At 44.5% G+C, this 22,465-nt stretch overlaps 1 long non-coding RNA gene across 10 annotated transcripts in view; it reads left to right on the top strand.

Annotated features, from left to right (window-relative positions):
• Positions 1-377: 377 nt before the first annotated feature.
• Positions 378-22,465, top strand: part of LOC131813115 (uncharacterized) — a 68,057-nt gene continuing 45,969 nt past the window's right edge. For 6 of the 10 annotated variants that reach the window (XR_009346619.1, XR_009346618.1, XR_009346614.1 and 3 more), the window contains exons 1-2: positions 379-527; positions 644-813. This is a non-coding gene — a long non-coding RNA (uncharacterized LOC131813115). Of the gene's footprint in view, positions 528-643; positions 814-22,465 lie in introns of all 10 variants that reach the window. The other 4 variants (XR_009346612.1, XR_009346613.1, XR_009346610.1 and 1 more) reach the window with 3 other exon arrangements.

The raw sequence follows: 22,465 nt of genomic DNA on the forward strand, positions 1-22,465 counted from the left end.
CAGCGCCCAGGGCAACCCGGAAGGCCCAAAAGGGGGCGGCTGGACTGCGGGGAGAAATGGGGTCTCAGCCAGGAGGCTCCCTCTGGCCCGAGGGCCGGGTGGGAACAGGTGGCGCGGGCCGGGCCGGACGCTTTGTGTCGGGGCGCGGAGACCGGGAGCGGGCGACCGCGCCTCCCTCGGCAGCTCTCTTTCCTCCCCTGCTCCCCTGGGCGGCCGTACGCCGGGTCGGCCGGGTAACGGGGCGGGAGTCGCCTGGAATGTGCCTCTGGGGACTGCCTGGCTCGAGGGAGGAGCGGGGGTGTCCAAGGCGGCCGGGGAGTGCGGAAGCCGGGAGGTGGGGAGCTGGGTGGGCGTGCGTGTGTGGAGAGAGGGGAGGCGGGGAGGCCAGTCACTTCCGGAGCCGGTTCCGATCCGCGCCGAGCGCCCTGCTTTCGCCGACGCGGACCTCGGGGTGCGGTTGTGCCCGGCTCCACGCGCGCGCGGGCGATGCGGGGCCGGGGGACGTCCTGGCGCAGGTTTAACAAAGGGTGCGCCTCTTAGCAACCCGGCAGAGGTGGTCCTCGGGAGGGGCTCTTAGCCGGGGAGGACTCTTTCGTTTTTGGGTTGTCATTGTATTATTATTATTATTGCTATTATTTTAAAGGACTGGAGACTGATGCATGAGGGGCCCACGGAGGCGCAGGAGCGGTGGTGAGGGTGTGGGAAGCGGAGCTGAAGTGCGCTGGACTTTGGGGAGGACTGACAGTTTATCCTGACTGTGTTCAGGCAGGAAAACGTGGATGATTACTATGACACCGGCGAGGAACTTGGCAGGTACGGGGGGGGGGGGGGGGGGCGGGCGGCAGGGGGGTGCCGGAAGCGCATGCTACTGGGTTGTGCGAATGCATAATATTGGGGGCAGTGGGCGGTAGACAAACGCAGTTTGAATTGGGGGCTCCCTCTCCCTTCCAAGAGATGTGCAAATTACAGAGAAGAGTTGTTAGCCCAGCGCGTCCTGGGGTCCAGAAATAAAGCCGCGAAAATGGGCTATGATGGAAGAGGCAATTTCAGTGCTAGACGATGCTGCATACGATATTGATTAAGACCCCTGGACGGGAACAGATTTAATGGTCTGCAGTAATTCTTGTCCGCTTTTGTAGTTCCGAGGTGAGGCAAAATCTTAGTAAGATATATTTGCAAATCTGGTGTTAGGTCTTGTATGTGACTTGAACAGCGTACCGACGAATTAGTAGGATTTAAAATATTCATGCTTTCTCTTTTTGAATTTTCAGAGTAACGAGAGCAAGTATGGGTAGGTGATATATGACGACTTGCCCGATGTTGGTGTTGGGTTGGATTTTGAAACTTCCTCCAGCCAGAGATTTAATTACCCCGTTGGTGTTCCTGGTTGCTTTGGTTTCCTTTACAATGTTAAATTTGTAGCAGATAAAAGATTGAGAGTCTAATATGGCTATCTGGATTCAGAGCATACTTCCATTGGTTGCGGAAGCTGTGACTCTGAGGGCAAAGTCATTCAGTTTCTGCTGAACAAGGAATGATTATTTTGAGGCGTCTCGGGAGGGGCTCAGTTTCCCCTTGACTGGTTATTGACAGGATGTGTTGAGCTCTGGCCTAAGTAGCATGAAACCCAATTTTCACGCCTGAATTTAGGTTCAACATAAGTATTTGATTTTAGTGGATAATGTTTTGTGTGAATGATCTTAAAACAAACACAAAGTGTGTATTTACTTACACTTGTATCAAAATATGGACTTTTCCATATTCATCTAATGTCCTGATCCTAAGCCTTTTTTTTTTAAGAAGGAAATTCAAAAGCACCCACACCCTAGGTTACCTAATGGGAATTTCCAGTGTGGAGCTTAACAAAAATTTGTTACAAGTTCAGATAAGAATGGGGAACAAGGGACGCCTGGGTGGCTCAGTTGGTTAAGCAGCTGCCTTCGGCTCAGGTCATGATCCCAGCGTCCTGAGATCGAGTCCCACATCGGGCTCCTTGCTCAGCAGGGAGCCTGCTTCTCCCTCTGCCTCTGCCTGCCATTCTTTCTGCCTGTGCTCGCTCTCTCCCCCTCTCTCTCTGATAAATAAATAAAATCTAAAAAAAAAAAAAAAGAATGGGGAACAAAAGCCATTTAAAAAAAATAGTTTAGTTATTTGACAGAGAGAGGCATAGCGAGAGAGGGAACACAAACGGGGACGGGGAGAGGGAGAAGCAGGCTTCCCCCCACACCCCAACAGGGAGCCCGATACAGGGCTCAATCCCAGGACCCTGGGATCATGACCTGAGAAGGCAGACACTTAACCGACTGAGCCACCCAGGCACCCCTAAAAGCCATTTTTTAAAAAAGATTTATTTCTTTGACCAAGAGAGAGAGATCACAAGGAGGCGGGGGGAGGGGGGAGGCAGGCTCCCCGCTGAGCAGAGAGCCCCACTTGGGGCTTGATCCTGGATCCTTGAGATCAAGACCTGAGCCGAAGGCAGAGGCCCAACCCACTGAGCCACCCAGTGGCTCACTCAGTGAGCGCCCCTAAAAGCCATTTTTAAAAGGTTACTGTAACAAAGTATTTCTGTATGTGTTTAATAACAACTCCGGATGTCACTGAGAGCCTGCATTTAGGAGGAGCTTATGATATATTGGAGATTTTCTGAGGGAATAAGGAAGAAGGAAAGTTCTGAAAAATGATATTTCATGGATATGTTTAAGATAAAGGTTTAAGGGTGAAAGTGGTTGAAGTACTTGTTTTAACTAGAATTAAATCACTTTGTTCCTGTGGTTTTCAGCAAAGCGAGTGGTATATGGAGTTTGCCTTTGAGTTTCCCCACTGGGGGAAAAATATGGTGAAAAAATATATTTTGATACCATTTGTGTAGTGTGGGCTCATTATATAAATTCTCTTAGAAAGAGGGGTGATTAAAATTAGGCGAGCCAATTGCTTTATGGATTAAGTATATGACTTTATTTTCAGTAAGATCTTTTGGTAGAATTATATGTTATGAGAAAGAAAGAAAAAAAAAAAAATGCAGTCTCCCTAAGGCTGGTGGGGGTGGGGGTTTGTGATCTTCACTTAGTGGGCGAGATGGCAGGCCCTCTGCCTCTGAGCTGGGAGGTGGCGTGCTCCATTTTCACTACATTTAGCTTTGACTTTTGTCTTGGTCTTCGTTTCTGTGTAGAACTTTCTCCCCACCATGTAAGGCTAATTGACACCTCGTTGATGGGCTGACTTAATTTGTGTGACCTGTGGATTTAGGAGAAAGGGCTCTGAGAAACTGGGAGTTGTGGGTTTTTTAAATAAAATATATATTCCATCTGCCTGATACAGCTGCTTTTGCTTTGCCTGAAAATGAGGAAAATGGTTGATTTGAGGGGGAAGTGGTTTGTTTTTTTTGGTTTTGTTTTGTTTTGTTTTTCCCAAGCCCTGTGGTTTTTACATCTGCCTTGGAAATAACCACTTCCTGAAAACAAGTCCTGAGCTAAGACAGAGATGAAGGAAAGAGCACAGAAATGGAAATGCGCAGATAAGGAGCACAGATGCAGGGCCCTTGTGAGCAGTGAGTTATACCCAGACCTGTGTACATTCTACACTTGACCGGCATGTCTTTAGGAGTCATCGAAATAAAAGGTACTCTTTTCGCTTATGCATATGCTGAGACCAAGTCCATAGCCAGAGGAGGTGAGATGTGTGCACTCGATATTATTACTATTATTGCTTTACTTTTAGGAAAACAAGAGAGTACCTTATGTATGAGTGTCTGTGTGTCTGTGTGTCTGTGTGGACTCCCCAGGACTGTCATAAAAGCTCTCTGTCCCTGTAAAGAACTTTATAAAGTACTCTGATAGTCGCAGTAATGATCCAGCAGACAGACCCCTGGACAGAGATCCTGGTTCAAAATCTGGCTCTGCAACTTGCTACTTACCTTGAGTAAGTCCCTTACCCTCTCTGACCCTCAGGATCTTCATTTTGTTGTTGTTGTTAAAGATTTTATTTATTTGGCACAGAGAGAGATCACAAGTAGGCGGAGCATCAGGCAGAGAGAGAGGGGGAAGCAGGCTTCCTTTTGAGTAGGGAGCCAGATGCGGGGCTCGATCCCAGGACCCTGAGATCATGACCTGAGCCGAAGGCAGAGGCTTAACCCACTGAGCCACCCAGGCTCCCCTCAGGATCTTCATTTTTAAAGCAAGTGGCCTACGGGTGCCTGGCTAGCTCAGTCAGAGGAGCATGTGACTCTTGTTCTCTGGGTTGTGAATTTGAGCCCCGTGTTGGGTATACACATTACTTAAATGAATACATAAAAACTTAGAAAAAAAATAAAGTGAGAGTCTCAGTGCTTATTTGTGGCTATTTTGAAAATCACATGTAGAAGTATTTTAATCTGCAGTAAAGCATTTAACCAAGGGAGATATTATCTGCAGGACTGACTGACACATGTGGGTGTTCCAGGCAGGATAATAACTTGGCCTGCAAGTCAATTTTTGTTCAGCCTTCTGTTTGCCAATTTTGTGAATGGAGGTCTTCTGGGAAAAGGGTCATGTGCGGGGAGGCACATTGATGTTGCCTTTGGCCTCCCCACTCTGAGTCCAAACTCCTGTCATGAGCACTGCTGCCCCTTTAGAAGACTGTTTGTTGAGTCTTCAACTTTGTGTTGACTCCAGGAGGCCCTTTGGGGTCTCACTCTCCATCCATAAAGCACTGCTTCCATCCCCTGGAGTGATTTCTGGGAGGGGTTCTTGTGAACGGAGCTGTAATAGCTGGGTCACTTTTAGCCCCACGGGGTACCCTCGCCACTCTTAGCAGCTGGAGCAGGCTGGCTTGTCCCGCCCTTGGGCTCCCCTTACAGGGGTGGTTCAGCCTAACGTGGGAGCCTTCTGGACATCCCGCTGAGCACCGCTTTCCTCTCCCGCCGTCTGACCTCACATGATCTTAAGACCAGGGCCCTGCCTCCTGAAGACCTTCCCTCCACAGTGAGTTCTTCAGACTTGCTGTCTTGAAGCACTCCGCTCTGCTGGTAGGCGACCACAGACTGTCGTGCCGTGCTGGGTCCTTGCTTTGTGCTGTCATTATTCTCTTGTTTCTTGTGGCCTGCCGGAGCGCTCCTTGTGGTGAGTGAGCTCCGTGGTCTTTTCTTCCCAGGGCATGCAGTGCGCTGTGTAACACCGAGTGACATCTGGATCAGTGCCTGGACAAGCCATGCAGGTGGCCAGGTGCGGCGTTGGGACCACGATGGGGATTTAAGACCTAAATGACGATGCAGGCGCTCATGCTGGTAGAGAGGCAGTGTGCAGTGTGAGACAGTCTCGGGACACTCATTTGGAAAGTGGGGAGACACCTACCTTTGTAAGGTGTTGTGGGAATGAGACACTGTGGCTGTCAACACCTGACACGCTGTCCCTACCTGAGGTATTATTTTTAATAACCTGTTGTCCCATCCCTGTGTTTCCCACATTGTAGAGTCATTGTTTAGGTGATTACCTGCTTTCCTCACAGGTCGTCCCAGGGCTGTTACCTTGGACTTGCTCATGGGTGTGTATCTCTAAGACCAACTTAGATACTCATCAGTAGGGGCTCAATAAATGCTTGTTGATGGGATGAATAAATTGTTGTGTGTGAAGCACTGTGAACACACACACACACACACACATGTGCACACATGCACGTACGTGCGTATGGCCCTCAGTAAGGGATGACCCTGGTGGGGGATGAGCTTAGGAGGTCAAGGGCTGTGACTCCTAAGAGTGGAAACTGCTCTTCCGTTTGTGTTCTCTGTGCCTGGACAGTAATATGCACCGCAGCCAAAATGTCCAAGCCCAAGGTCCGTTTTAAACGAAACAAATTGGAGCTAGATAATTTACATCCATTCGGATGGTGGCTGGAAGCTTAATAATTCAAATTTAAATGCCTACGATCCATAGGCATTTTAATTGAAGTAAGGCTTTGTCCTAAACTCCAGGAGCCAGCAAACGTCTTTGATTTGGTTTGCTGCGGATCACTGGGTGGGTTTGTAGAATCATGGCAGTCCTACGTGGCTGGAAGGACAAAAGACATCCTGGCCTGTTTTCCCTTTGGAAGGGGCGATCTCAGGCCCACCTGGCTGTGAGATCATCCGTAGGACTGTGCTGAATGTGATTTTTTGTATTTGCCTTTCTGCTTCCGTGCGCCCTCACATGTTTCCTCTGATAGGAGAGGCTGCAAAGTTTTAAGAGAGATAAGGTTCAAATAGATGCATTAGAGGTGATGTTCAGTGATTTTTTTTTTTTTTTTGGTTGAAGTGTAGTTGACACACAATGTTACATTCATTTCAGGTGTACAACGTAGTGATTGACAGCTCTGTGTGTTATGGTATGCTCACGGGGGTGGCTGTCCTCTGTCACCCACTGTACAACACCATTATGGCATCATCGACTACATTCTGCACTCAGTGACTGTGAATTCTATGCATTTTAGGACGGTCTAATCATGGTCTTCCAGCCTGTGAAGGGAGGGCACAGTGATGGCGGCCGGGGGACAGTTTGGCTGGATGCTTGCTTGCCAGCACCGGGAAGGCATCCCTGGACCACCCAGGCGGGCATCATTTACGGCCGATGGGACCAGAAACATAGAGGGTTGAGGTTTTATTGCTGGGGAGCTGAGAAGCAAGAGGCTGACTCTTCAGTCCCCCCATTCCCTGTTACCCCAGGCCTGTATCTTACCAAGCCGCTTGGAAACCTAAGGCCCCATAACACTGGCTGCCTCTCCAAAGCCTTGGAAAACACACAGCAGGCTCACAGAGATGGGTGCTCAGATTAATTCCAGGAATTACATATGGAGGTTTTAGAAGGGGAGGTGACAGGGTCAGTACGTTCTCTGACCTTCTAGCAAAGTTGTGATCCCTTAAAGGCAAAGACCATTTCCTCCCAGGCGGAGTGGGGCTGAGGAGGGCATCTGGGTGGAGAGGCACAGACATGTGACGCCGGATACCCTTGGAGAGGGTATGGTGGGAGGGCAAGGCCCACGCCCGGTGAGCTACAAGGTCAGTCGCATCGTCTGACCTCTTTGAAGGCTCCCTGTCTTCCTACAGGGAGATGTGTTACCAGCTTTCACCCTGAATTCTAGGCAGCTGCTGTGTGTACCTATGCAAGCCAGGTATTTTGTTTTTAGCAGAAACCTATTACTGATCATGAGACAAAGAAGCCGCTTCCTGGTGGAAAGGGTGGGCATGCCTTAACGAAGACCCCTCTGCACCCGGACCTGGAAGAAGCTGGGAGTCATCTGAGGGTCCTCCCTTCCCATTTCTGACAGGGCCGGTGTCTCAAGCAGCTGGTTAGTAGGTAGCAAGAGGTGGGCCCGAACCTGGCCAGGCCTGCTTCGAATGTTCTTTACACTAGTTAGGATTTGGCAAGATATTTGAGAGAGGTGACCTGGGAAGCCGGCTACTGCCAATCCATTTTTAATACCTGCCTTGGAGAGGGTGGTTAGGAGCAGCTAGTAGCCAACTTCCCTGAAGGCTGGATTCTTCCCCCCCAGCCAGAGGCTTACTCTGAGCTCAGAATTCTCCGGGCCACTTTCCTGCACACAGAAACTTCTTTCGTTTTCCCTTGTGCCCCACGGTTATGAATGATGTTCGTGTGTGGCATGGTTTGACCCAACTCCCCAACTTAATAGTTCAGCTTTTTAGAAAGTTCACAGAACACTCTTCGTATTACTGAACTTTCGAGTAACATCATATGTGAGAGTCACGGCTCTGCCCGGTGGGCCATCCCCTAAGTGACAAACTGTTTCATGTTTCACGAAGTGGCGCTGGTCTATCTGGGGTAGGGCTGCTGTGCAGTTGCCTGAGCCTTTATTTAGAAGGCAATACTTAATTGTTTTGCCTTGGTTTAATAAGGTAGATTATCACAACAGAAAGCCTCCTCTTTCAACCTTGAAAGAGATAGTAAACCCAATTTATCACTTTATTAACATTCTAAATGAATTCCTTTAAATGGGCAGTCAGGAGAGAGAGGAGGGAAAAAAAAATTGCCATCCAGTTTCTTCTACAATATCTAAATGGGATTGAAACATCTGGGTCTGTGTAATAAATCTTTCTTAGGTAACCCATCTCGTTTATTGCCTCTCTCTTTTTTAGGTGACGTTAGAAGCAAGTATGGCTTACAGGTCACACTGTGGTCACTTAAGTGTCATGTTACCTCCCCCTGAGAAATGACCATGGGGCTCACCCCCCTATTCTATGACCTTTCAAGTGTGAGCTTAAGGAATTTTATTCAACTGTATATGTTCAGAGATGTCAGGACAGGAGGTGGGGTGAATGTTGTAGATTTTTTTCCCTTTATACACACATTCAACTTTGGATGATGAACGTAATGTTTGAGCAAATGAATGCTGGAAACTGCTGATCTCTGGTGTTTGAGAAGTTTTTATTGATGGTTTTCAGCTGGGAAATTTGGCTCTGAGCGGGGCCTCTCTTTGGGACGTATTTTCTGTCAAAACTACCTAGTTATTTTTATTATGATCTAATGTGACAAACGAGGCTGGTTTCTCTCCAGTAGTATGGATATTGTAAGTGTTCACCTGCAAGGAATGTGCTAATTTCCATTCTTTCCCATAGTTCAAGAGCTCTTTCTGCAGCTCGGCGTTTCCTGCCTTTGAAACCACGCAGAGTTTTCTTTGTAACTTAAAAAATCAGGAGTTTTGAGACCTTACTTCCATCTTCCGTGCTCATGTTGCAGGCCCTTGAGGTTAGAATTTTCCAGTTGAAAAATAAATGTAAGGGGCCCGTGGATGGCTCAGTGGGTTAAGCCTCTGCCTTTGGCTCAGGTCATGATCTCAGGATCTTGGGACTGAACCCTGCATCTGGCTCCCTACTCAGCAGGGAGCCTGCTTCCTCTCTCTCTGTCTGCCTGCCTCTCTGCCTACTTGTGATCTCTCTCTCTCTCTCTCTCTCTCTCTGTCAAATAATTAAGTAAAATCTTAAAAAAAAAAAAAAAAGGAAAAAGAAGTGTAGGGAAAATAAGTAGTGCCCCTTTTTCGATCTGTCATGAAAAGGATTCCTCAGCCTGTGAGCAGGCTGCACGTGCAGAGGGTAGGTAGGACTTGAGTGAGGCAAGGAACAAGAAGGAGGGATCTGTAGGGACAAAGAGGAAGTGGCTTGGGGCAGAAGAGATCAGTCATTGGAGCTGACCGAGGCCTTTGCTGCCTACCCTCCTCTGAGAAGTTGCTTTGCCTCATCTGTGCAGAGCTCCAGTTTTTTTTTTTTTGTTTATTTGTTTTTTGTTTTTTGTTGGTGGTGGTGCCATCTGTGGTTTCTAGGTAAGCAGTGTAGGTATGTGTGTGTGTCTCAGACGCTGTCGAGAAGAGACTTTGACCAGCCGGCTGCTGATGTCTGAGATGCTGACTCGTACATGATACACAGAGGAGATGTCTGTAGAAATTTGGTAAGCAAAACCCAAACCCAAACCGCTAACAGCTCACTTGCTACCTTACAAATGCCATTTTATTGGGATATAAATCAGTATAATTTGAAAGCAGAGCCTGCCCGGGGTTTCTCCTGTACACCTAGGGCGTGATTATACAAAACTGTCTCTCTAAATATTGTCTTTGCCACTCAGAGTATCTAGAATCAGCATGTGAGCTGTTGTCCTTGAAGCCAGAAACTCCTACTGAGTTAGTCCTCAGGAGCTCGTCTGGCTCCTGCTGAGCACTTCGTGGCTTCTTATGTCACTTCTCTTGGGTCCTTCCCCTCCGCAAGACATGAGTAGCCCCTCTCCCGGTGTGAGTGCTGTGGCACTGGGCTGCTCTGAGCGAGGCCGGGCTGAGGTCAGGCCTTCCCGCTCCTTTTTCTCCTGGATGTCATGTGTCCAACATTGTGCCGCTGGAACCTGTCATCCCTTCTGGCAGTGAGCCTGTCAGGTGACCACTTGGTATCCTGTTCTTGGCATTTCTTTGTAATCCGAACAAACTTTGGGATAGCTGGAGGATATTTATTGTTTTCCCTTAGAGAACTGGTGAGGGCTGGAACTAAGTACCACCCCGTATTTTCCCTCATGTGGAGCTACAGGCGGCTGGCTCAGTTGTCTGGGAGAGGAGGTGGGTGAGTACAAGCGGAATATTTTCCAGGATAAATTTTATCAGTCCGTACTCTCCCCACCACTCCCTTGATGCAGAGTTGGCAGTGCTTGGCAAATACAGCAGTGGGCAGGCCTCAGCATGGTGTGTGTGGAAGTGTGAAGTCCCTGGGTTTGGCTCAATGTGATCCCGGGGTTGAACGAGCATGTCCTGTTTTGTGAATATCGCTGACTTGTAGGGACCACCCTGTGTAGGTCTCCTCTCCTCTTCAGAAGCACTGTTCTCTCTCTGATGAAGATAATTTTAAGAAAGTCATCTACATGAGAGAAGAGCGATCGCCTGGAGAAATGACCTGGAGTGGCAGCCCGTGCCTTCTCCAGAGCATGTCCCCGGCTGGTCCACCAGGAAGCCTGTCTTCCTTGGTTTCTGTATTCCTTAACAATTCGGAATGAAGAAGCAGCCACTTGGTGTGCTTGCGCAACTGGGTTCTGCCTGTGATTCTCCACTCTCCCTATGGATTGTGCGTCTTCTGAGTAGAGAACGTGGCTTCTTATGTCACTTCTCTTGGGTGGGATTAAGGTAAGCACACAGTAGGTCTTACTTATTTGCTTAATGAAGGTACATATGCAGAAATTAGAATATAGTTCAGAGCTTTGGACCCAAATCCCTGATTCCATAATGCATCAGCTGTTACCTTGGGAAACACTGGGCTCGGTTTTTTCATCCATTAAATGGGAACAGCAATCATACCTGTCTCCTAAGTTTGCTGTGAGATAGTAGGTAATGTGTGTAAAGTGCTTGGACTGGTACCAGGCATAGAGTAAATGCTTAAGAAATGGTGGCTGGTTAACAAGATGGAAAGGGTGAGAGGGACCGAGGGAGAGGGCACTATATGACATGCTTCTGAATCTCTGTGACAGGACTGTCCCTTGTCTCCATTCGTTCCTCCTGGACACCTGGCGGTGGGGTGGGGGGTGAGGGCTCACTCCTTAGTTCTCTTCTTCCGCCTTCTCTTCTCCATTCTCTTCTATCTTCGACTCAGCCTGCAGGGTGGGCTCACTCTGCCAGGCTCGACTTTGTTCATCTGATAGTTCATCTGATCCATCCTTGTAGGCGTGCCTGCCCCTTGCTGGTGGGCACCGACACAGGACTCGGTTTATGTGCTGGGCTCTCTCAGCAAGTTGGCCTCATGTTGTGGTAAATGGCTCTTGGAGTTCCTGAGAAACAAATAAGGAATTTAGCTGGGCATTCAAAAGTGGGCTGCTGGGGCGTGTGGGTGGCTCAGTCGTTAAGTGGCTGCCTTCGGCTCAGGTCAAGATCCCAGGGTCATGGGGTTGAGCCCTGCATCAGTCACCCTGCTCAGCGGGAAGCCTGCCTCTCCCTTTGCACTTCCCCTGCTTGTGTTCCTTCTCTTGCTGTTTCTTTCTCTGTCAAATAAAGAAATAAAATCTTAAAAAAGAAGAAAAATGTGGGCTGTTGGGGATAAGATACCATCTTGAAAGTCCACCCAGGGATGCCTGGGTGGCTCAGTGGGTTAAGCGTCTGCCTTTGGCTCTGGTCATGATCTCAGTGTCCTAAGATCAAGGCCCCCATCGGGCTCCCTGCTCAGCGGGGAACCTGCTTCTCCCTCTGCCCCTCCCCCTGCTGGTGTTCTCTCTGTCTCTCTCAAATAAATAAAATCCTTAAAAAAAAAAAAAAAAAAGAAAGAAAGAAAGGAAAGAAAGTCCATCCAGATGCCATGGGAAGAGGGAGGGAGAAGCTTCTGTCAAGGAGGTTCTATAAAAAGAGACGTGTCCAGGGAAGCCAGGTGTCCTACTCAAAAATGCTCCAAGGCTATAGCCCTCCTGGCATTTACTGGGAACCCCGGATGTGTCAGCATGCAGATTCAGCTTTCCTGTGCTGTCTTTGAGTTCCTGAAAAGCCTATGCTTTTTAAGTTAAAAGTACATTGAGATATCACCTTACACCAGTTAGAATGGCCAAAATTAACAAGACAGGAAACAACATGTGTTGGAGGGGATGTGGAGAAAGGGGAACCCTCTTACACTGTTGGTGGGAATGCAGGTTGGTGCAGCCTCTCTGGAGAACAGTGTGGCAATTCCTCAAGAAATTAAAAATAGAACTTCCCTATGACCCTGCAATTGCACTCCTGGGTATTTACCCCAAAGATACAGATGTCGTGAAATGAAGGGCCATCTGTACCCCAATGTTTATAGCAGCAATGGCCATGGTCGCCAAACTGTGGAAAGAATCAAGATGCCCTTCAATAGACGAATGGATAAGGAAGATGTGGTCCATATACACTATGGAGTATTATGCCTCCATCAGAAAGGACGAATACTCAACTTTTGTAGCAACATGGATGGGACTGGAAGAGATTATGCTGAGTGAAATAGTCCAGCAGAGAGAGTCAATTATCATATGGTCTCACTTATTTGTGGAGCATAACAAATAGCATGGAGGACAAGGGGAGTTAGAGAGGAGAAGGGAGTTGGGGAAAATTGGAAGGGGAGGTGAACCATGAGAGCCTATGGACTCTGAAAAACAATCTGAGGGTTTTGAAGGGGGGCGGGGGGTGGGATGTTGGGGTACCAGGTGGTGGGTATTATAGAGGGCACGGATTTCATGGAACACTGGGTGTGGTGAAAAAATAATGAATACGGTTATGCTGAGAATAAATAAATTAATTTAAAAATAAAAGTAGTCCTAAGCCACCAGAGAAGACCCCAGGCATTTGATCAGAGGCACAAACCACTGCTTTTTGTCACAGATCTTTATGGAAAAAGAGGTCTGCAGTGAGTGTGCGGGCCCCCGAGTTCCTGAGCAAGGCGAGTTTGCCTCAGAACACAAGACCTGTGGCAGAGCCGAGCCTCCGTTTAGCTCCGACACGTACTGATTTAAGATGTGAAAATGAGTGTTTGGCAAAGCCCAAATTGCCTGTGCCTGTGCCTATTAGGTTGGTGACTGAAAGCCTGAATTGTTAGGGCTCACTTAATGGCCGGGAGGCTCTGCCCGGTGCTGGGAGTGAATGCCCACTTACACGCTGGAGTGCCCGTCCTCGTTCTCCTGGGCTGGGGTCTCGTTGGTGCAGGGAACATGGCTGCTGACCAAGAGGCCACTTTTAAAGGGCGATGCCTTATTCTGCAGGCCCATTGAGTGGATAGCTTTAGTTTATGAAAATGACATTAGATGCTCACAAATTTGGATTTTTTGGTGTTTTTTTTTAGCATAACAGTATTCATTATTCATCAACTATAAAAATGAGAAATCTGATGCATTCACACCCACCCTGTGTGTGCACTTGTCGTTATGGTCAAGACACTGAGGAGACGTAGCAGAAGGTTAGCATTAAACACAGAGCATTCATAAATGGACTGTAATTCATTATTTGGTCAGAGTGATGCAGTTCAATGGATTGCAGCACAGAAAAATGCCAGAGTGTTTTACATAATGTCAATGCGTGCTTGGTAATTATCTATCATTTACCTAGTGCCTTGTGTTTTCAATATGCACTGCACTCATTTAAAGTGGGCAGGTGGTATTCTTCCTCCTGGAGGGCTTGGAAAATAAATATAGAATACTGTAGGAACTAGGACTGTTTCTTAGCTCTTCGTGTTCCATAGTTGGAAGGACCTGACAAATGAGGTATAGAAGTGATAGTATCTGATGATCTTTGTTCCAATATGAAGTTCTTTTCATCACAAAAGGTGCCTTATTCTTACTAATTTCCTCTAGTTAGAGAGATTTCTGTGGGCCAGTGTTTCATGGCCCTTTGTGCTCTAACTCCCAGATGAAGATAGGGGATTGGCATCTGCAAAACTAGGTGGGAGTGAGCATACTTTCTGGATGAAGACTTACATTTACACGGTAGCCTGTATTTTCCACAGTAGTCTTACATGTATTATCACGTGACCCTCACCGTGCCGTGAGAGTGATAAAGGGCAATAATTACTATCTCTATCATGCGGATGAAGAAACTCCACTGTAAAGAGTTAAGTGACTTGTCTAGGTCAATTTAGCTAGTTAAGTAGCAGGTGCCAGTCTCAAATAAAGGATTTCCAACTTTAAGATCAGCATACTTTCCATTCAAATACAAACTCCCTGTGCTAGCAATCTTGGTTTTGTTGAGTAATCCTACTGGAAGCTACAGTGCTAACTTCTGGGTCTGTTGGTAGACAAAGCTACCATTATTCCATAGGAAAAATGTGAGAAAAGCATGCTTTTCTGTGAATGGAAATAGCTTTGCTCTAGCCAATAATTCGTTTGGAAAGTGAAGCAAGAGCTAGATTTCAGATCTCATTTACCCTTTCAGCTAGACAAGCTTGTGAAACACTCATGGTAGACCTGCTGGTGGGGTGAAGGAAGGCAGACTGTGGTAACTGGCCTCCAAAGATAGTTGTCAACATTACTCCCACTTCTGTATGCTCACGAAGTACTGCCATTGAAAACTGAAGCTTGTTTCTCCTCCCTTTAAATATGGGTTGGTATTCTAACTATTCTGACTGAGAGAATTCTGTCATAATTAGTCTAATATTTCTAAGCCCAGGCCTTCAAAGAACTGTCAACTTATCCTTCTTTCCTTTTGATGCTCCACATTGGAAATCAAGTCATCATGTTGTAAGGAACCCCCCAAAAAACACAAGGAGAGGCCCACGCAGTGGAGAACTGTGGTCCCCAGCCACAGCCCTGTTTGAACTTCAGCCAACAGCTAGTACCAACTAGAACCCATAAGAATTAAGCCATTTGGATTTTTCCAACCATCCTAGTGCCCCAGCTGACATGAAGTGAAATAGACCTATGTAGTCAACTCCCAGAATCATTAGTAATATTATTTAAGACATTAAGTTGCTTTGTAATATAATAGTAGATAAACTAAAAAGAAATTCACATGGATTAGTGAAAACTGGGGCACAAATGACCAGAGCTGTTACTAGCCTCACAGTGAATTAGCTACAATAATGAGGTGATGACAGTGTAGCAGACTGGTTGGTGGCCCTGAAAAAAATCTATGTCCATATCCTAGTCCTCAGAACTTGTGAGCATCAAATTATTTGGAAAAGGGGTTTTTGCAAATGTAATTAATGTAAGGAATCTGAGATGAGGATATCATCATAGTAGGCTCTAAACCTAATGACAGCTGTGACCATGGAGACAGAGATTGGAGTGATGTGGTTATAAGCATTAAGAAATGCTTCAAGCCACTGGAGGCTGGAAGAGGCAAGAAATGGATTTTCCCCAAGGTCCCCAGAGGAAGTATGATCCTACTAGGTTCTGAATTTCTAGCTTCCAGAACCATCCAAGAATGCATTTCTGTAGTTTGAAGCCATCTAGTTTGTGGTAATTTGTTGTAGGAAATAGATACAGATTTTGAAATGGGTTGCTGTAAATGTAAATAAATACCTAAAAGGCAGAAGTGGCTTTGAAATTTGATAGTGGGTACAGGTTGAAAAAATCTCGAGATGCATGATAAAATAAAATATATCAACTGCCTTGTATAGACCATTGGAAGAAATCTGGATGTTTAAGATAGTCTTTAGTGAGGGCTAAGAAGAAGATAAGGAACATGTTATTGGAAATTGGAGAAAAGGCAATCCTTGTTATATTATAACAGAAAACATGGCTGACTTATGTTCTGTACTTGTGTAGAACACAGATTTTTTTCCTTCATCTTGATAAGTATATTATTTAATCCCTATCACTTATTCCCTCCTCCTCCCCCCGACACTCATCTCCTCTCTCATAACCATGTATGTACTCTATAGCTAAGAGTCTATTTCTTGGTTTGTCTGTTTTTCTTTGCTCATTTTTTTTTTTTTTTTGTTTCTTGAATTCACATATGACTGACATTATATGGTGCTTGTCTTTCTCTGACTGACTTATTTTGCTTAATGTTATTTTTTTTAGGTCTATCCATGTTGTTGCAAACTTCAGGATTTCATTTTTTATGGCCAAATAATATTCCTCTGTGTGTGTGTGTGTGTGTGTGTGTGTGTGTACACACCACATCTTGATCCACTTATCTATCAATGGACACTTGAGCTGCTTCTATAATTTGGTTATTGTAGCGTATGTTATAATAAACATAGGGATGCATGTATCCCTTTGAATTAGTTATTTTTGTATTTTGGGGGTAAATACCCAGTAGTGTGATTACTGGATTGTACGGCAGTTCTATTTTTAATTTTTTGAGGAACCTTCATACTGTTTTCCACAGTGGCTGCACCAATTTGCATTCCAATAGTGCAGGAGGGTTCCTTTTTCTCCACATCCTTGTCAACACATTGTTTCTTGTATTTTTTATTTTAGTCATTCTGACGGGTATGAGATACTTTTTTTGTGGTTTCAATTTGCATTTCCCTGGTGAGTGATGCTGAACATTGTTTTGCATGTCTGCTGGCCATCTGTATGACTTCGTTGGATAAATGTCTGTTCCTGTATTCTGACTACCTTAATTGGATTAGTTGTTTTTGGGGTTTTGAGATGTATCCAGTTCTTTATATATTTTGGGTGCTGACCCTTTATTGGATATGCCATTTGAAAATATCCTCTACCATTCAGTAGGTTGCCTCTTAGTTTTGTTGATTGTTTTCTTTGCTGTGCAGAAACTTTTTATTTTGAGATAGTCCCAGTAGCTTATTTTTGCTTTTGTTTCCCTTGTTTCAAAAGACGTATCTAGAAAATGTTGCTATGACCGATGTCAGGGAATTTATTGCCTATGCTCTCTTCATGGATTTTTGTGGTTTAAGGTCTCACATATGGGTCTCAGATTTTGAGTTTGTTTTTGTGTATGGTGTAAGATAAGTGGTCCAGTTTGGTGCTTTTGTATCTAGCTGTCCAGTCTTCCCAACACCATTTGCTGAAGAGACTTTTTCCCTTTGCATATTCATTCCTTCTTTGTTGAAGATTAACTGACCATATGAGTGTGGATTTATTTGAGTTTTCTATTCTATTTCATTGATTTTAGTGTCTTTTTTTTTATGCCAGTACCATACTGTTTTAATTACTACCACTTTGTAATATAACTTGAAGTCTAGAATTGTGATCCCTTCAGTTTTGTTTTTCTTTTTCAAGATTGCTTTGGCTATTCAGAGTCTTTTGTGGTTCCATACAAATATCAGGATTGTTTATCCTAGTTCTGTGAAAAATGCTGTTGGTTTCATGGCATTAAATCTGTAAAACATAAACTTTTAAGGGATGAACTTGACGACTTGTGGAGGAGTTTTCCAAGCTAAATGTTGAAGGTGTGGCTTGTTTTCTTCTTAATGCTTATAGTAATGTGCTAGGGGAAATAGATAAATTAAGGAAGAAACTGTTAAGTAAAAAGGAGCAAGCTCTTATTTGGAAAACTCTCAGCAAATTCTCATTGCAAAAGATGCTAAATCTGGGAGATTCGCTGTTAGGAAAACATCCTGGAGAGAAGGCCAAGGGTGTGTCTAAACAATCTTTTGCTGAGGAGATTGGGCAGTGACTCATGCATACAATCATCTCAGCAGAATCCAGTAATAGAGATGAGGTTTTCCAGGAATGATGTGTTGGGAATCCTCTTGTTTAATGGTTTGGATCCTGTGACGTACACAGAAGACCTGAAAGGTTTCTGAGAATGTTGTATCAGCAGAAACACTACTAACTGAAGGGGAATCCTGAAAGGAATAGAGACAGGACAAAGTGAAAGTGGTCGGTTGGGCTCACAAAAGTCTATAGAAAAGAAACAAGCTGATAGAGCGACTTTATAGTGCTCAGCCGGTGTTAGTCTTCAGATAAAACACCAAAAAGCAGAATGACTTGAAGAGGTTGATAGATTGAGAGGCACAGGCCTACCAAACTGAGCAGGTGCAGAAGCCAGCTGAGCTGCCACAGGCCTGCAGGGCAGAGCCTCTGGCCCGGAGCAGAGAACCTTGAGCCACAGAGGGATATTCTAAGTCTTGAAACCTAATGGAATTTTTCCCCTCTGGACTTTAAAATTGCTTGGGACTGGTGACTCCTTTGTTCCTTCCATTTTCTCTTTTTTGGAATAGTAATGTCTCTAACTCTTATACCCTATTTGTGTCCCACCATTAGGTTTTGGAACCAGGTAACTTGTGGTTACTCATTTCACAGGTCCACAGATAAGAGTGGAATTTTGTCCCATCATGGATCATACTGAGTCTCATGCAGACATGATTTAGATGATTTTGATGTGATTTTTGACTTTTGAGTTGATGATATACAATGAGAAATTAAATCTGAGCTAATACCTATAATGAGCTGAGACTTTCAGGGATCTTGAAATGAGGTGAATGTATTTTGCACGTGGAAATGATGTGCATATTTTGAGTGGAGCCAGACAGTAGGCGGCCGTGGGCTGAATAGCGACTTCTGAAAATGTGTGTCTATTTCTAATCCCAGAACCTGTGAATAGTACTTTATAGTACTATCTACTATCTACTATAGTAGATATAATTTAGTTAAAGATTCTAGAATTCTAGAATTAGAATTCCATCCAGAATTATCCAGGTGGATAAGTTCAATGACAGATATACTTAACAGATACAGAAGAGGAAGATTCCAGGATTCTCTCCTCCAGAATTGTGGGAAAATAAATTTACCTTTTTAAAGTCTCTTGTGTTCATGATAATTTGCTATAACAGGTTAGGAAATTAATATAGCAAGGAAGTTCATTCTGTGGTTGGAAGGAACCTGTTTTCTCAATTTTAACACAATCTCGTGACAGTGGTTTTTGGCATAAGATACCATAAGATACCCCCATGTCCCCATGATCCATATAGCGCAGGACATTCAGCTCTATCCACACCCACAGATAGGAATTGAGTATCTCGATTTTCCAACCCTGCCTGCCTCTAAGCCCTTTGAATTGTTACAGTGTAGCTCCTCCCATTAAGTGGTAGAGTGGATTCCCATCCCTTGATTTTGAAATTAATCTTTGGGCTAATAAAATGGGACAAAAGTGAGAGCACACAAGTTCGAAACCTATGCCTTAACCTCTTGCATATTTCTACTCTCTCCCAGAATCCTATTCCCAGCCTGTGAACAAGCATATGCTAGCCTGTTAGAAGATTAGAGACCCTGGGAAAAAAGAGCCCAATTGTCCAAACTAAGGCTTTCCTCAGCCAACTTAGAGCCAAGTAGATGAGCAAGCCCCACCTACCCCACAGCAGGGTCACCTAACCCAACCTCCAGGTCACCAAAGCTCATGAGGAAGCCCAGCTGACATATAGACTTCTGAGTTTTAATTAAGTATCTAAATGAAGGAGTCATTAACTAATGCAGTATGCAAGAAGACTTTTCCTAAAGGTTATTGAGAAGACTTTATTTCCTTGTGATGAAATAAAGTCTACCTGAGAAACTCTAGGGTCAGGTATGGCTCCAATATTTCCATATAAGGTTTCATATAAATATCTGAAACTGGATGGAATAAGGCAAGAGAATTTGCCTTGAAACTGGGCATGTATAGCAAGCATACGTTTTTTGCTTTGGTATATTTATCTGGGGGTGGGAATAAGGGATAGTTTTCACACGGAGTTGACATTAACTACACAGTCCAAAAGATGAGCAGTGAGTTGGCCAAGGCAACAGGTTATAGGAGGACAGCAGAGGTTTTAGCTTGAGCAAAGGCCCCGAGTCCTTTGTTGGTACTCAGTATATGTTTAATAAATAAGCAAGTGTCCACGTACCTCTTAGTACTTTGCTTCATTACCACCTTTGGAACGGCCCCCAAGATGCCTACTATGCCAGCTGTCAGCCTCCCCTCACTTCCTCTCCCCTTCCTTTCACCTGCAAAAACACTGCCTGCTGATGAGTTGTAAGTCATTTTGCAGAGGAAATTGGGTGTGCAAATCCTGTGATTAGACAAACATCCCTCATTAAAAGTTGTAATCCACTGGCCCTCTGTGTTGACACCTTAATTCTGAACTCTTAACAGCCTGAGCACACTCAATGGCCCTGAACAACTCCACCTTCATCATCTTTCCCAGCCCCCTCCCTTCCTTGCCTGAGTCCCCAGTAGAAAATGACATCGTCTTCCAGATGGGGTAACGTGGCCTTCTCTCACTTGCAGTGATGATAGTATTTTCTCAGTTTTATTACAGTCTCTTGAGAGTGGGACTGATTTGCATATTCCCTAACACTTAATTAACGATGTCACCTTCCCAGCACCTTGAAAACAGTTTGCATTTTTTCTTCCTCCCCGGGCAGACCTCCAACAGTTACCTCCCACATTTTCTGCTGCAGTCCTTTTTATTACTTTAATGACAAATAATTGAAGAGATTCTGAGTAATGAGGGTGAGAGCCAAAGGACTGTTGCAAGGGAGACGGCTGCGTGTTACAAGACACTTTTAGTGGTCTCTAAATCAGACAGACAAGTAGAGTAATGATCATCTTGCCGAAATGAGACACAATTAAGAATCACTGCGGCAAATGACAGAGCAGTTCATTGAACAGTAACCTCCTTCTTCACGTTCTCTCTCCCTTCCTTTTTTCCAAAGGAGATGGAAGCTTAATTATAGCATCGCCATTTGCAATGCTATCGTTAAGATTGTGTCAGCACTTCCAATATAAATTGCATATTTTCAAGGGTTTATTACTTAAACATAAAAACTAGCTCCATTTTGAAATTTAGGGAGTCATATCTTAATCTAAAAGAATCAGAAAATATAGATTCTCTAGTAGAAAAAGGTCTTACAGGTGCTTGATTTGTATCTGATCTCTGAATGCTAGAATGCATTTAAAGCATTTTACGTTTTGCAGATTTCTAAGGAAAGACCCTTTTGCCCAATGTTTTTCGAACTTGAGCATGCATAACGACCACAGGAAGGACTTGTCACAACAGACTGCCTTGCTCCACCTAAGTACTTATTCAATAGTTGGGGTAAGGCCAAGTTTACATTGCTAAAAATTTCCCAAGTGATGCTTCTGTTGCTGGTCCAGGTAACCACACTTTGAAAACCATGACAAGGATCAATAACAAAATTCCAAATCATGGAACCACACATCTCAGAGGTTAGTGACATTAATTAGTATTTGAAAGACTAATCAGACGTCATGTAGGAAACAAAGTGTCCTCTGCAGAAATCCACCCTGTGACTCCTCTCCACTCTAAGTGGCAGGGAGTCTTTTCTAGTCAGTTCTTTCAAAATAAAAGGGAAATTAAAAACCAACTATATACTTGATGAGCCACTGCAATTTAAATTAAATATTCTTGGGGTGCCTGGGTGGCTTAGTTGGTTGAGCATCTGACTCGGCTCAGGTCATGATCTCAGACTCTGCACTCAGTGGAGAGTCTGCTTGTTCCACTGCCCCTCCCCACAGTTCATGCTTATTTTCTTTCAAATAAATAAATAAATAAATTTTTAAACATACATATTCTTTTTTATTTTACTTTGTATCTTTCCTCATGAGCTGAGTGCCCTTTGGAATGTATTCTTGCTCTCTATACACATTCCCTTTTCCCAAATCTACGTGTCTCTCTCAATATAGTATGTTTGGAATGGCCAACATTCCCAATTTCATAGACAGAGAAATGGCAATAGACTATAAATAATTTGTCCCAAATCATGGAAATTTTGTGGTAATGGCAGATATATGTGTGGGTGCTCATTCTATGGATTTATAATCCATAATTTACAATATAAATGGTTACATCCATCCTTATACTTAATTCCATTCCTTCTGTGATTGGTTCATAGCAATACAGTTTGCTATGGAATAAGATCAATTATACTATGTAGTTTGTATATAATATAAATTTGAGATGGTGGAAGAATTCAGTAGTGACTAAACATTTCAGTGGAAGCACACTCAGGAGTGAAGGAAAGTAACTTATTTTTTTCTGAATTTGCTAAACCAACCAGTTTTTCTAGCGTTGTTAAAATGCAGCTGAAAGGCAAGTTAGTGAATTGAAGAGTTTGAATATACTCAAAAAAGTTTTCTTGATTAATAGCACTTAGGAGATTCTGATATCTAAAGTTTAACATCAGCGGAACTCTGTGGTTGTGTCATAGGTGGAAGTATAGAAACCCCTGCCAATTACCTCAGTGATTATACAAGTCAGGATAGGCTGAGTTATTCAGTGGTAACAAATATCAATAAACAAAACAAACTCAAAAGTGTCATAGAGGTTTATTTCCTGCTCATGCAAAATCTACTGTGGGTCCAGATGGCTCGGGTATAATATTCCTTATTTACCCACATCATTTACCCAAGTGGCCTGGATCTTTTGGCTCCACTATTTCACCTAAGGCTCCTCAGTCACCTTTGTAGGTGAAGGAAATGCCACCGGGGTGGGGGGTGGGGGCTTTGCACTGATAATTAGAGCTTTGGCCCTGTGGACTCAGATATCACTTCTGCTAGCAGACTGTTGGCCTAGAACAGTCACTTCACTCTGCCCAGTTTGAAAGCGGCAGGGAAAGGTAATCAGTCAGGAGGAGAGAGGACA

Source organism: Mustela lutreola, chromosome 12 (genome assembly GCF_030435805.1).
Source record: "Mustela lutreola isolate mMusLut2 chromosome 12, mMusLut2.pri, whole genome shotgun sequence".
NCBI lineage: Eukaryota > Metazoa > Chordata > Mammalia > Carnivora > Mustelidae > Mustela > Mustela lutreola.